Source organism: Nicotiana tabacum, chromosome 9 (assembly GCF_000715075.1).
Source record: "Nicotiana tabacum cultivar K326 chromosome 9, ASM71507v2, whole genome shotgun sequence".
Taxonomy (NCBI): domain Eukaryota; kingdom Viridiplantae; phylum Streptophyta; class Magnoliopsida; order Solanales; family Solanaceae; genus Nicotiana; species Nicotiana tabacum.
Genome location: NC_134088.1, coordinates 65,233,150 through 65,247,566, shown reverse-complemented (window position 1 = coordinate 65,247,566; position 14,417 = coordinate 65,233,150).

The following is a 14,417-nucleotide window of genomic DNA, read 5'->3' as shown; positions in this document are numbered from 1 at the left end:
CATAATCACAGAAGACACAAACCTCAAGTCATGGCCTAAACCGACATAAATCTTTCGGGACCCATTTATACATAACCAAATCATCAGGATTAAATTCCTCCAAATCAACCAAGCTATGGAGACTGCCAAGCCCGCAAGTATAGCCACGAAATGCCCGTATAGCCTTATCGCATCGAAGAAACCGATCATTTCCTTTACCATGCCAATCCAAACCACTACTAAAGTGACTCAACTCCTCAATTTTCCCTTGACTTACCTTCAGAATTAATACCTCTCCTTTCCAGCACACAATGGACCTCAATAGACACTCATTCCAAGTGACCCCAAACAGCAAGACCACATTGCCTCAATACCCATAAGCCACTTGATACTCTCCTTATGTACTCAATAGTATCTTCAACTGATACACCCATTTTGAAACGATCTTGTACGAATCTGAAGCTATTTTTTCCATATTTCTAACATTGTACCACAGACTCGGTGATATTCATAGAATATTCCATGTCTCTTTAACATTCCTCTATAAAACTAATTTCTTAGCCACATAACGAACCCGAAAATCCTTAGGCACCACACTTTAATTCTTGAACCCACTAGAACCATTGTTGAGAGTTTCCCAATCTAACCTAGTCCCGAATATATAGCTAACAACTAGTGCTCCGCTAGCACACGAATACTCCAAAAGAAGCAATCGAATGAACCCATTCCCTTACATATCACCTTCACAAAGAAATATCAAATCTAGGTCATTTCACAACCTTCACATATCAATAAGGTGAAATGTAGCACACATCCATCAAATTCCTTGCTCGAATCATCCCCGATGTTCTCTTCCTCAGTCTTACCTAATCCACTAACGTACTGATAACAAGAAACTGCCAAGACATATAACCACGTGACCCAATCATTGACGGTGGGCTCCCCTCCACTTGGCTTTAAGCCACAATCGCAAAATCCCAAGGACCCACAATAACTTCTTATCCTAGCTACCATGATCTCACACCGTTACTCAGCCAAATTTTACACAGGCTCTTGTTGCACTAATCATAACACATCCCGAATTATTAACCACAAGCACAAACTTGACCTCCTGACATACCACGCCCAGCCTAGGGCCACAACGGATAACCATCACTAAGTGTCGATCATCACTAAGATTGTTGATAATCTACTAATCATGAATATAAACAGATAAACGGAACAAGCATAACCATGGCTGATCAGAACTGTACAATCTGGAAAGCCAACAAGGCTAACACAAGCTAACATATAAAGTTATACTAACTGCACAAGTGCATATCTACAGGACTCTAGGAGTGCTGAACTGAACAAGTACTGGACGGAACAGGGCCCCGCTATACCCAAACTAGCTGACTGTACACATACCAAAGGATAAATAACTCTAGGAGTAAACTGAGTGACTCCAACAGTTGGTGGATGGCCCACTAATGTGGCTCAAGTGCTGATCTATTTGTACCTACGCGGCATGAAATGCAGCACCCCGGAAGGGATATAAGTACGATATGTACAAAGTATATAGGGTGGAAAGCATATGTAAAGCATTCTAAAGCATGACTGTAAGATGGAAATCTGAATATAAGCTGAAAGCTAAACAAGAGTCTGAACTAGCAGTTGCTTTAGAACTGGATCGAAGTTTAAGCTGAAACTGAACTACTATTTAAACTAGTATATGTTTGGCGTTATGGGCTATATCCCCCAAATCAGGTAACTGTATATCTGAACTAGCCTCATGTATAGTCATGCAATGCAAACTGTAGCTATGTACGCGTATATAACATGCCTGACTGGTGTTATGGGATATATCCCCCCCCCAGCAGGTAAATATATAAGGCACGACTCGTGTTATACGCTATTTCCCCCAACATATAATCAATAGGCCTCGGTGGCATTATGGGCTATCTCCCCCCAACATATAATCAATAGGCCTCACTGGTGTTATGGGCTATACCCCCAGCATAATCAATGTAAGCATGTATGAGGCATAACACATGTGTCATATGGACTCAAGAGATCATGAAGGAAACCATAAATGGAATCACAAACGTAATCTGGCGCTCGTCGTCCATAAGTTTGACGAAGGAGCCTATCTCCATTTTAGGGAGAAACTGAGTGTGCACATGAGATAATAAGGTTAATTAACTCATTAGGATCCCTCTATAATCAATTTAGAACCAAGGAACTCAAGATTTGTCCAACTCTTCGAATTTCCAAAATATTCGGCAGAGTTTCCCCTAAAACTGGATGATCCCTAAAACTAACAGCAAGTACCACAATATACACGGGAATGGATACCCGGACAAGATGATAACATCACACTAAAGGAGATCCAGTTATCCACAATAGTTTCAAACGATCGACAAAACGGAATTGTGAATGTAATGTCGACTCATAGTGGCTAACTTGTGACATGAAAGTCCATATATGATTTAGGAATAATCTAAGCATCAACACATTACATTTAAGCTTATATAGTATTAAATGAATATATTAGGATCATATTGGGGTTAGGTATACATAGAAACATCAAAGAAATGGAACAAACGGAAGTCCGGATGGCATAGGCCAAATTGGCAATTTTCCCTTTTGTTTTTGTTGTGTTTTGAAGTTCCAACCTAAACTACTTTCCTCCATAATTCACATATGGAATTGAATAATATACAAGGATAAAATAAATGCTGATATTTCCCTTGAAAAACCCTTAAAAGTTCAAGAAAACAAATGCTAGAACATAGCTAAACCAAATCATGCCGAAAACTAAACGAAAACCCTATATACCTCTTGTGTTCTTGCTTCCAAATCTTGTTCCCTTTGATCCACACCCTTTCTTATGCTTGTATAGCTAAATTACAGAGGTTACAAGCTTCCTTACCCATGAATATCTTTCCAAACATCGAGATATAATGATAAAGACGGACGACAAAGTCTTACCTATGTCGTAAGGATCGCGTTGATGTGTTCGCCTCTTGATTTTGAGTTGCGGATGATGCAATTGCTTCAAAACCCCAAGGATGTGTTTAGTATGTCTAGAGAGCGTTTTTAGGTCTGATTTGGGTAGAATAAGGCTCATAGATGAAGTCCACAACTTTATATAGCAAGATAATTCTCAATCAACCTTGTGGATCCCAAAGGGAGCTGATTGCGCAGTCTCGCAAAAATGCTAATATTTCTCTACTCCAATATTGCATTGACAAATGGTTTAATGCATTGAAAACTAGACTCGTAGATGTTCTATTTTGTGGGTGGATAACCCCGCAATTTCAAGTATATTGAGATAACAAATCAGTAACAATAGACCTAGGGTTTAAGTAAAATTATGAACGTAACTTGCAACAACTTTTGTCGACTTTTGTTTCATAACTCGTTTGACTTAAAAACACAATACACGACTATAATACGACCAAAATACGTCATAAAATCACCTCCTTATTATTGCGCCCCATTTTCTCACGAAATCGGGCTTCGACGTTGTACAACTCTTTTAAATAGGTATTAAAAGAGAGAGTCGCCACCTAACGATTTTAAGGTGCGTTAGGGCACCGATGTGCAAATAATTCTGTTTTAACTAGACTGTATCACCAAAGATCAGGTAAGGGCTCAAATTACCTTAAAGAGAAGGTGTTAGGCGCTCTTCGAGGTCCACAACTGTGGGTCCCGGCTAAACTTTAAACTATGTGGATTATGTGATTAAACTAGACGAGCATATAAGTAAAAAAAAATGAAAGTTGAAATTCTTATTATAACGTAAACCAGTGTAAGAAACGAATTATCATTAAACTATATGAATAATTGATACAAGTTTTAAAGATCATAAAGACTACAACGGCGTTGGTCTATGTTTAACGACTAAATCCTTTAGCAAACATATAAGGGAAGGGGGATCCTAAGTTTTTTAGACTAAAGGATCACCCTGTGCAATATAAATAATACTTCGCAACTCCTTTTAGGTAGGAGTTGCTCATATTATTCAGCGGGAATCGACTATCATCTCCTGCTACCCGATTACTATGTTGAAGTTATTTACTTAAAGGCGTCCTAATTCGTTTCTAAGTCGTACCCTATGCGTGCACTACCCGTCCCATGCCTATGGTCCAGGAGGCTTTGGACCTACTACTTGGTAGTTCTAGACTCAACTCAGGTGCTAAAATGATAAAGTTAGGTGACAATCAAAAATAGATAGGACTGCATATAATTGCAATAAAAGGCTCAAGTATCCTCCACACATAAACATTAATGCACGCAGACTGATTTCTGGTTAGGCAGTAGACGATATTAAGACGTGCTGGAATCGTTAAGTCATATAGGCATGATTTCTATATGATTCTGGATCCCAATATTATATAGATAGTGTTGCAGACTAACATATGGGCAGATTCGAATGTTGCAAATCCTATAGACATGATATCTAATTGTTTTGCGTAAATAGGCAGTGAAGACAATCTCATAATTCTAAATTACTAATGCTGATTTTATAGATATGCGTCTTAGGCGGGTGACAGTATCCTATAGGCAAGATTTCTAATGGTTGGTAATTGAAATTGGTTCTATGATAGTTTATACCTATAGGCATGTCATCTAAGTATGGCAATAAGACAAAGCAACAAAAGTAGTTGATTAAGATCTTATAGCCATGATATCTAGATGGGCGGCATACTAAAAACAATAGAAGCGATTGACCGATGGATTAGTTGGAGTCTTATAGGCATGGTATCTAAATCAACTAAGCATATTTATTACATCCTATAGGCATGCTATCTAAATAGACAATAATAACATAGAAGCAAGTATGGAAAGTATTTAGACTAATGTGTTTGAGCAGTGTACAAATGAGGTATGCATGATTCATGTAGACATGATTTCTATTAGTGCGACATACCAAACGAAATAACAAACATGGCATGCTGAACGAAATAGCAAATATAACACACATACTCTATAGGCATGTTTTCTACCCTTTCATGCAAATATTGGAATACCTCAGCCCCTATCATTAATCTCCCAATCATTCATTATTACAGATTATTACATGCCCAAATTGGATAATAAAATAGTTACAGACTTAATAGGGCGGCTACAAGCCCAAATACAGCAAATACAGGATACCCAAGGCTGCTTTTGTGTCTTCAACTGAGCCTGGAACCTTAGGTGATGAACAAGCCCACACTCCACGCGGCTATTAATATGTTTCTATTTTGAGTACCAAACTGGCCCAACAACTAGGTCCAAACCTTAAGGCGGCTGCCTTAGTTACCCATGGAATACTAAATAGCCATAACAACACAAGTGACAAGCTTGATACTAGGGCAGCCAAACAAACTTTAAGACTTAGGAGTTTCATCTTTAATGCTATAACTAACACACACAGAGAGAGAGAGAGAGAGAGAGAGAGAGAGAGAGAGAGAGAGAGAGAGAGAAGAGAGAGAAAGAGTTATGGGGGAAAAAGAAAGAAGGGATTTATAGACAAAGACATGCAAATAAGGTTACACAAAATCCTTTACAGGCACATATGGTATAAACAAAACAAGTTTCTAATGACAGGTTTGAACATCATAAGTTAGCAAACTATGCCAGATAGAGTTTCAAAGTAGAGCATAGTCCAAAATTAGCCTAAAGGACTTTAGACAATTACCATGAGAATCTAGCAAAGTCATAGACAGGAATAAGTGGATGGCAGTTTTCACATGAATGTTTTTTAACGCGATAGCCTAAGGAAAATGTGATCACAAATAGCATAGCAACAGGCTAGTGGGCATAGTTTACAATAGTTGGAAGCGTATCACTTAGTTGAACATGAGACTTAACATATTGAGTATCAATCCTAGTATAAAGGTTCCAAAACAATACCAAAACTCATGATAAGTGAAGATATTTCAACTCCAGATTAACATGATATGCAAGCACTAGGTCTTAACCACATATAGGGGAAGAGGTAGATAGTAAATCTCATCCTAGAAGTGTTAGGCAATAATAACGAGCACATGAGTGAACAAATCAGGGAGCATACATTAAACAGGGGAAAACATGCTTAGCTAATAACATGATCAAGAACTAACTCTTAAGGAAGCACTAAGTTATACATGAACAATTAAACAGGAGCCAGAACACATATTGGGCATCAGTTATCACGACAATGTAGAACAAGGCAAGAAACCAAACTCAGATTAAACGACAGTAACAAACACTCGAACACAAGCGTTAGCAAGCAAACCTAAGCAGGCAGAATCAAAATAGCCAGGCTGAACTTCCAGGAGGCATGGAGTCTCAAAAAGAACTTCAAAAACATATAATGGCATGTTGATTCATACAAATTCTTAGAGACATAGATGTGCAAAATATGAATACAAACAGAGGAAAAAAGAAATTTCAAGAGTCATAGATACATTACCAGTTATAGGATAACAAGTAAACAAGAAGGGTGGTTTCAGCAATACTTCAGTGTTAATAGCAAGCGAACAATAATACCTCCAAACTCCCAGTGCGTCAGAGTTCCTAAGGGTTTTAAGTGAACCCCGAGCAGTGCTCGCACTGAGAAAGAGTAACAATCGAATTTTTGCTGACCTTGGCTTTCAGTCGACCAAGGTCTCAAATTTTAGAATAGTATAGAATGAGAGAAGAATAAGAGAGTAACAATAGTTAATTTCAGTGATTAAGATCCTTTTTAGGGGAATTAGAGGAGGGGTTTATATAGTGTTGAAATTAAACTAACAAACAAGGAAAAAAAATCAATTAAGCGCAAATAAAGAAAGGAAATATCACATGAAAAATCAGAATCAGTAGATGAGATGTAGAATCTCAAACCGTAATTGGGTTCAATCGCTTGAAAATTGAATCCGATGTGCAAATCGCTCCTTGTTGAGCATATATAGACGGAATCATCATCCAAATTCCTAGAATCGAGTCTGCCTGACCCGTTTTGTAGATGATACTTTCCAAAATCAAGCAAGTACTTAGGTGATACCATAAAGAAGCAACCAGTAGCGAAGGAACACAAATATAGCAAGCAAGTAATGGGTGAATCCCATTGTTAACGGGAATAGGAGAGGGATTGGAAAGGGCGGCAATTAGGGTTCTTTAGAGAAAGGGGAAGGTTCTAGGGATTTTAGGGGAGGCGGTCGGATAAAAATGGGTTAGGGTTTTTGGGTGAGGGTATATAAAGAGATGGGTAGGTTTATTATGGGTCGTTGATCATTTGAGATCAACGAACAAGATCAAAGGGGAAGCGGAGCGGGTCGTGTAAGTGGGTCCTGACCGGATTGAAATAAAAGGGGTCATTTGGTTTGGGTTGGGGAATTTATTGGGCTAAGATGGGGTGTTTGGGCCACTAATGTTGTTCGAAAATAACTCACAATTGGGCTACAAACTAAAATACACGAAAATTGTTAATAAAATATTTTACAAAAATAATTCATAGATAATAAAATATTACTTGTGCAATAAAATGATTGAGAATAATGACTTAACATTAGAAAAATATAAAATGCTATTTTATCACAAATGATATAAGAAATGTAATTATGCCTGAATATAGGCTATTACCCCAAAATTATGTAAATAGCTTAAAAATACAAATATACTTACATAAAAAATATTCTGAAACATATATGTTGATGCAAATAATAACTTTGGGTAATTAAATCATCACAAGATAAATTAAGGGGTAATTAATAAATGTCAATTTTAAAGCGTTAAAAATTATGAAAAATTAAAGTAAATGCTCATATGACTCTTGTAGACTAAGTAATGATGCAAAAATGATATCTTGAAAGTATATATACTATTTGAAAAAATATGAGGGCAAAACTGGGTATCAACAACTGCTCCTCTTTACCCGAAAATGATGAAAGAGTTGTCGGGTAAAGAAAATGATGACCATATTTGTCCGAAGCGAGTGAGGAATGATGTAATTTTTTAAAATGGGGGTTGAACCCTGGTTCTTGAGTTTCCTACATATCCCTGGTGTTACGGGAATCAGGTCGTGTGTAGTTCTGGATCCGACGACGAACGAAACCGATGGAGTTGTTATAAGAGTGGCCGTATGTTTCGAAAAGGTTCTTTGGGGTAGGATAATGTCGTAGGTAACGAATATTTAGGTGGGGTCATGAATGCGAATTTGGGCATTACAGGTGTATCACAAGGCAGATATTTGATCGGTTATAGAGTAAAAGGTAGTCAATTACTGGTCGTCGGTTACGTTTGAGGTAGTCAAAAGATGTGAACGTTGCAAACGAAATCGGAGCTAAAATTGCTCTTGTTTGTAGAACGGTTACCTCCCGATTTACCTGCAAAACTTAAAACACGATGCATGCGAATATATATGGGTTATTGCAAAAATTTAAACATGATGCAAATTCCCTTTAGACCATAAAGGTTATCTTTGGACGATGAGGATGATGTCCTTAGACCATGGCGTCCTGGGCCATGGAGCATATGATAAGGGAGTCGCAGGCCATGAAATGATGTCCTTGGGCTATGAGGATGATGCCTCTGAACTATGACGCCTTTGAATAATGATGTGCAGTTTCGAGGGATCCTCAGGCCATGGAATGGTGTCTTCAGGCTATGAGGATGGTACATTTGGACTATGACGCCTTCGGATAATGTGGCGGTATTTCAGCTCATAAAATGCAAAGATGTGATGATATCTATCGTTTGATAGAGGAAACATGTGATGCTTAGTCATATGCGAGGATGAGGTAAGACAAGGCTTAGTCTTGTATGAGATGAGGGCAGTGCTTAGCCTTATACGAAGAAAGGAGATAGTGCATAGTCTTATGCAAGGAGAGATAATGTTTATCCTTATGCAATGGCGAGGGCAGTGTTTAGCCCTATGAAAAAGAGTGGAGACAATGCTTAGTCTCATGCAAGTGAAGGAGACAATGCTTAGTCTCTGGCAAGGAAAAGTAATGCTTAGCCTTATGCGATAATGGAGGCAATGCTTAGCCTCATGCAAGGGATGGAGACAGTGTTTAGTCTCATGCAAAGAAAGGCAGTGCTTAGCCTTATGCAGTAATGGAGGCAATGCTTATCCTCATGCAAGGTATGGAGGCAATGCTTAGCCTTATGCAATAATGGAGGCAATGCTTAGCCTCATGCAGGGGATGGAGACAATGTTTAGTCTCATGCAAAGAAAGACAATGCTTAGCCTTAAGCAATAATGGAGGCAATGCTTAGCCTCATGCAAGGAAAGGAGGCAGTGCTTAGCCTTATGCAATGTAGCAGAGACAGTGTTTAGTCTCGTGCAAAGAGAGGCAATATTTAGCCTTATGCGATAATGGAGGCAATGCTTAGCCTCATGCAAGGAATGGAGGTAGTGTTTAGTCTCATGCAAAGAAAGGCAGTGCTTAGCCCTATGCGAAGAACAATGACTAAATGTGAGAGGATAAAACATTTCTTATCTTGATGTGTTTGCGTTTGGAAACTTTGTCGTTATGAAGATAGTAATCCTGTTGTGTGTATATATTTATGGATGTTTCTGTTATGTTCATTGTGCCTGCATTCAAAGAAGAATTGTGAGTTTTGCGGGGGACGGTTGGTTCGTGCTCTCGATTTCCTTGCTTTTCCTTTCGTCTTGAGGCCCTGCTTGAGTTACCCTGGGTACCGTCTGACTGCCATTGAAACAAATTTTTGAAAAACATGCGTGTATTTGACAAATTATTTTTAGAAATGTAGTTGTTTGAAATATGTGATAATGCACGAAATCAAATAATTTGGATGAATTGGTGACTGTGACGCATTTTGAGACATCGTAACCTCCTTGCCTTAGAATTTTGAGGGTCCTCCTCAAAATTCTGCCCCAGTTTAAATGCTTACTTCTAGCAATACATTCCTTGGTTGTTTCAATCGTGATGAAATCAGGCAAATTAGAGATCTTGCCCCAGTTTCTGACTATGGGGGAAATGAAGATTTTATTATGATGTGACCGAACCCACAGGGCTGCCTACGTATCCCCTCTTAAACCGGAATCAGGTCAAGCATAGTTCAGTTACATCAAATAGAAAATGCAAACAATCTTAAACTTAATATCTCTTGACTGCATCTGAATTGATAGGTTTCAGCCAAATCTCTCTATCCATTTCTGCAAGTATAAGTTCTCCTCTTGTCGATATCTGGTGAGCCATGTAAGGGCCCTACCAGTGGGGTGAGAATTTCCCCTTGGCTTTATCCTGATGCATGAAGATTCGCTTTAGCAGCAATTGCCCCAGTGTAAATTTCCTTGACCTGACTTTTTTGTTGAAATCTCTTGCCATTCTATTCTAGTAGAGTTGACCATGACAAACCACATTCATTCTTTTTCCATCAATGAGAGCTAGTTGTTCATACCGGCTTTGTACCCATTCTGCATCGCTGAGTTCAGCTTCTTTTATGACTCTTAAAGAAAGAATTTCCACTTCGGTGAGAATAACGGCTTCAGTACCATAAACCAATAGGTAGGGAGTTGCCCAGTTGATGCAGTTGATATGCGAACTGTGGTACGATACCCAAGTAAAGCGAATGGCAACTTCTCGTGCCATTGTTTGTAATTGTCCACCATTTTCCTCAATATCTTCTTGATGTTCTTGTTGGAGGCTTCTACGGCTCCGTTCATTTGTGGCATGTATGCTGTGGAGTTCCTATGCTTAATCTTGAATGTTTCACACATGTCTTTCATCAAATCGCTGTTGAGATTGGCGGCATTGCCAGTAATGATTGACCTCGGTACTCCAAATTGACAAACAATGCAGTCCCGAACAAAATCCGCTACAACCTTCTTAGTTACGACTTTATAAGATGCAACTTCAACCCATTTTGTGAAGTAGTCTATGGCCACCAGAATCAACCTATGCCCGTTTGAAGCAGTGGGTTCGATTGTTCCGATGACATCCATACCCCAAGCGGAGAAAGGCCACAGTGAACTTGTTGCATTGAGTTCATTAGGTGGTACTCGTATAATGTCAGCATATATCTGGCATTGGTGACACTTTTGAACGTACTTGATGCAGTCTGTTTCCATAGTCATCTAGAAATACCTTGCTCTTAATATCTTCTTGGCCAAAATGAAACCATTCATGTGGGGTCCGCAGGTTCCGGTATGTATTTTCTCGAGCAATCTGGATTACTCCTTGGCATCGACACACCGTAGTAATCCGAAGTTAGGAGTCCTTCTATACAAAATTCCTCCACTTTGAAAGAAATGGTTGTCTAATCTATGAAGCGTGCGCTTGTGAGTATGGGTTTCAGTCTCCGGGTATTCTCCCTTTTCCATGTACTTTTTGATGTCGTGGAATCACGGGTTTCTGTCAATCTCTTCTTTAACATGAGCAAAATAAGCTGGTTGCTTATGAATTCCTATTGGGATAAGATCGATGAAATTCTTATATGGGTGTTGTATCATGGAAGACAAAGTGGCTAATGCATCTGCAAACGCATTCTGAATCCTAGGAACATGTTTGAATTCTATCTTTGTGAACCTCTTGATCAACTCTTTTATACAGTGCAAATATGGCAATATTTTGGTGTTCTTCGTTGCCCATTCCCCTAGAACCTGGTATACCAAAAGATCAGAATCTCTGATTACCAACACCTCCTGAACGTTCATGTCAATGGCCAATCTGAGTCCCAGGCTGCAAGCCTCGTATTCTGCCATATTGTTGGTGCATGGAAACCTGAGTTTTGTGGATACCGGATAGTGTTGACCAGTTTCTGATACTAAGACAACTCTGATACCTACTCCTTTGAAGTTTTCTGCTCCATTGAAGAACATCCACCAATCATCATATGCCTCGGTGATATCTTCTCCTACAAATGATACCTCCTCATCGGGAAAATACATTTTCAGTGGTTCGTATTCTCCGCCTACGGGATTTTCTGCCAAGTGATCTGCCAATGCTTGCCCTTTGACTGCCTTCTGAGTTACGTAGACGATTTCGAACTCACTCAACAATATTTTCCACTTTGCTAACTTACCCGTAGGCATGTATTTCTAAAAGATGTATTTTAGCGGATCCATCATTGATATGAGATTTGTAGTGTATGCACAGAAATAATGCCTCAACTTTTGAGCTATCCATGTCAAAGCACAGCAGGTGCATTACATCAAAGAGTACCGGGCTTCATAAGGCGTGAACTTCTTGCTTAGATAATATATCACATGCTCTTTTCTTCCTATTTCATCATGTTGTCCAAGAATGCAACCAAAAGCCCCATCTAACATGGACAAACAAAGCAGCAAAGGTCTTTCTGGTTCTAGTGGGAAAAATACGGGCGGTTTAGATAAATACTCCTTGATTTTGTCGAAGGCTTTCTGGCATTCTTCAGTCCAGCTTGTTGCAACATCTTTCCTCAACATTCTGAAGATTGGCTCACATATCACAACTGATTATACTATGAAGCGGCTGATGTAATTGAGGCGCCCTAAAAAACTCATCACATCTTTCTTATTCTTTGGAGGTGGAAAGTCCTAGATAGCTTTGACTTTTGATGAGTCTAACTCAATCCCCCGGCGACTGACGATGAATCCTAACAGTTTTCTAGCAGGGACTCCGAAGGCACATTTTGTAGGATTCAGTTTCAGATTGTATTTTTGAAGCCGGTCGAAGAATTTCTTCAGGTCTGCTATGTGATTCGAACTCCTTTTAGATTTGATGATAACTTCATCCACGCATACCTCTATTTCCTCATGTATCATGTCATGGAAAATAGTTGTCATGGCTCTCATGTAAGTGGCTCCAGCATTCTTCAAACCAAATGGCATCATTTTGTAATAGTATATTCCCCATGGTATGATGAAGGCTGTCTTTTTGGCATCCTCTTCATCCATCCAGATCTGATGGAATCCTGCGAAGCAATACACAAAGGATTGGAGCTCATGCTTGGCATAATTGTCAATCAGTATGTGTATGTTGGGCAACGAAAAATCATCTTTGGGACTTGCTCTGTTCAGATTTCGGTAATCGACACATACTCTAATTTTCCCATCTTTCTTCGGAGCTGGCACAATGTTGGCCAACCAAGTCGGATATTCGACCACTCGGAGAACCTTGGCTTTGATTTTGTTGGTGACCTCTTCTTTTATCTTCAAACTCATATCCTGTTTGAACTTTCTGAGCTTCTACTTTACCGGTGGACACATAGGATTGATGGGTAGCTTGTGAGCTACTATGGATGTGCTTAAACTAGTCATATCATCGTAGGACCATGCAAAGATGTCCTCATATTCTTTTAGGAATCTGATGTATTCTTCCTTTTCTGACAGTCACAGATGAATGCTTATACGTGTTTCTTTGATTGTTTTGGAATCCCCTAAGTTAACGGCCTCAGTTTCACTTTGGCTTGTTCTCAAAGTTTTCTACTTCTTTGATGATTTCCTCAGGTATTATATCATCTTCCAGATCCTCTGAATCACTATCCTTATGTTGTATTGTCTCATTACATGCCACAGTCATAGGTTCATCGGGATAGGTAATAATTATACTAGAAAAAAATATAAAAGATAATAATAAATACGAAAAGCAGTAACGGATTAATAAAATTTTAAAAAGTCAACAAGTGCGGCTCGATGGCTCGAGCAATTATTTCAAAACAAAATACTGAAAAATGTCTCAAATGCTCAAAACTATTTAAAAATAATTCATGCAAATTTGCCATGCTGCTCAGGAACTCGACGGGCCCGGGATGGTGCGATGGTCTAGTTCTTGAGAACAACTTCTTCCTCCATGGTCTGAATGATAAGGTCTTCCTTATCCCCTCCTCAACGTTTGTACTGCAGTCCATGTATTCTTCATCCAGAAACAGCTTCCTTATGCTAGCTAAAACCTCATCTTCCTTAGATCCCCATATCATGTCAGCTTGATGGAATGTCTAGTGCAGAGGTGGTACCGGTTGTTCCAGTGGATAATAAGGAGCGACCAATCCTGGTATTCTTTCCAGGTGTATTCGTATCAAAGTCCAAAAGTCGTATCATGGTACTGTGGTTGTACGAGTTTGGTGATTCCTTGAAGATTTTTGTCGAGACCCTTGCCGGGTTCATACCTTGTCCATAGCAATATGATTTCTATCTTATTGCTCCACCATCGATCCTTTTCAATCGCGTTGACTCGTTCAATGCGATGGTATGTTTCCCCACCCAGCTTCTTCCTGTTTTCGATGACTGAAACATTCTGATTGGTGTAGATGGGGTTACTTCCATCTCCATGGATGATCACCTCCTGATGATTCCACTCAAACTTCATAGCCTGATACAGAGTTGAAGCCACTGCCCTGGCGGCATGTATCCATGGTTGTCTCAACAATAGGTTGTAGGTAGTAGATATGTCTAGCACTTGGAACTCGACATCGAATCAAGTCGGGCCCATTTGTAGACTGAGGTTGATTTTTCCAATGGTGGCTCTCTGAGATCCATCAAATGCCTTCATATTCATGCT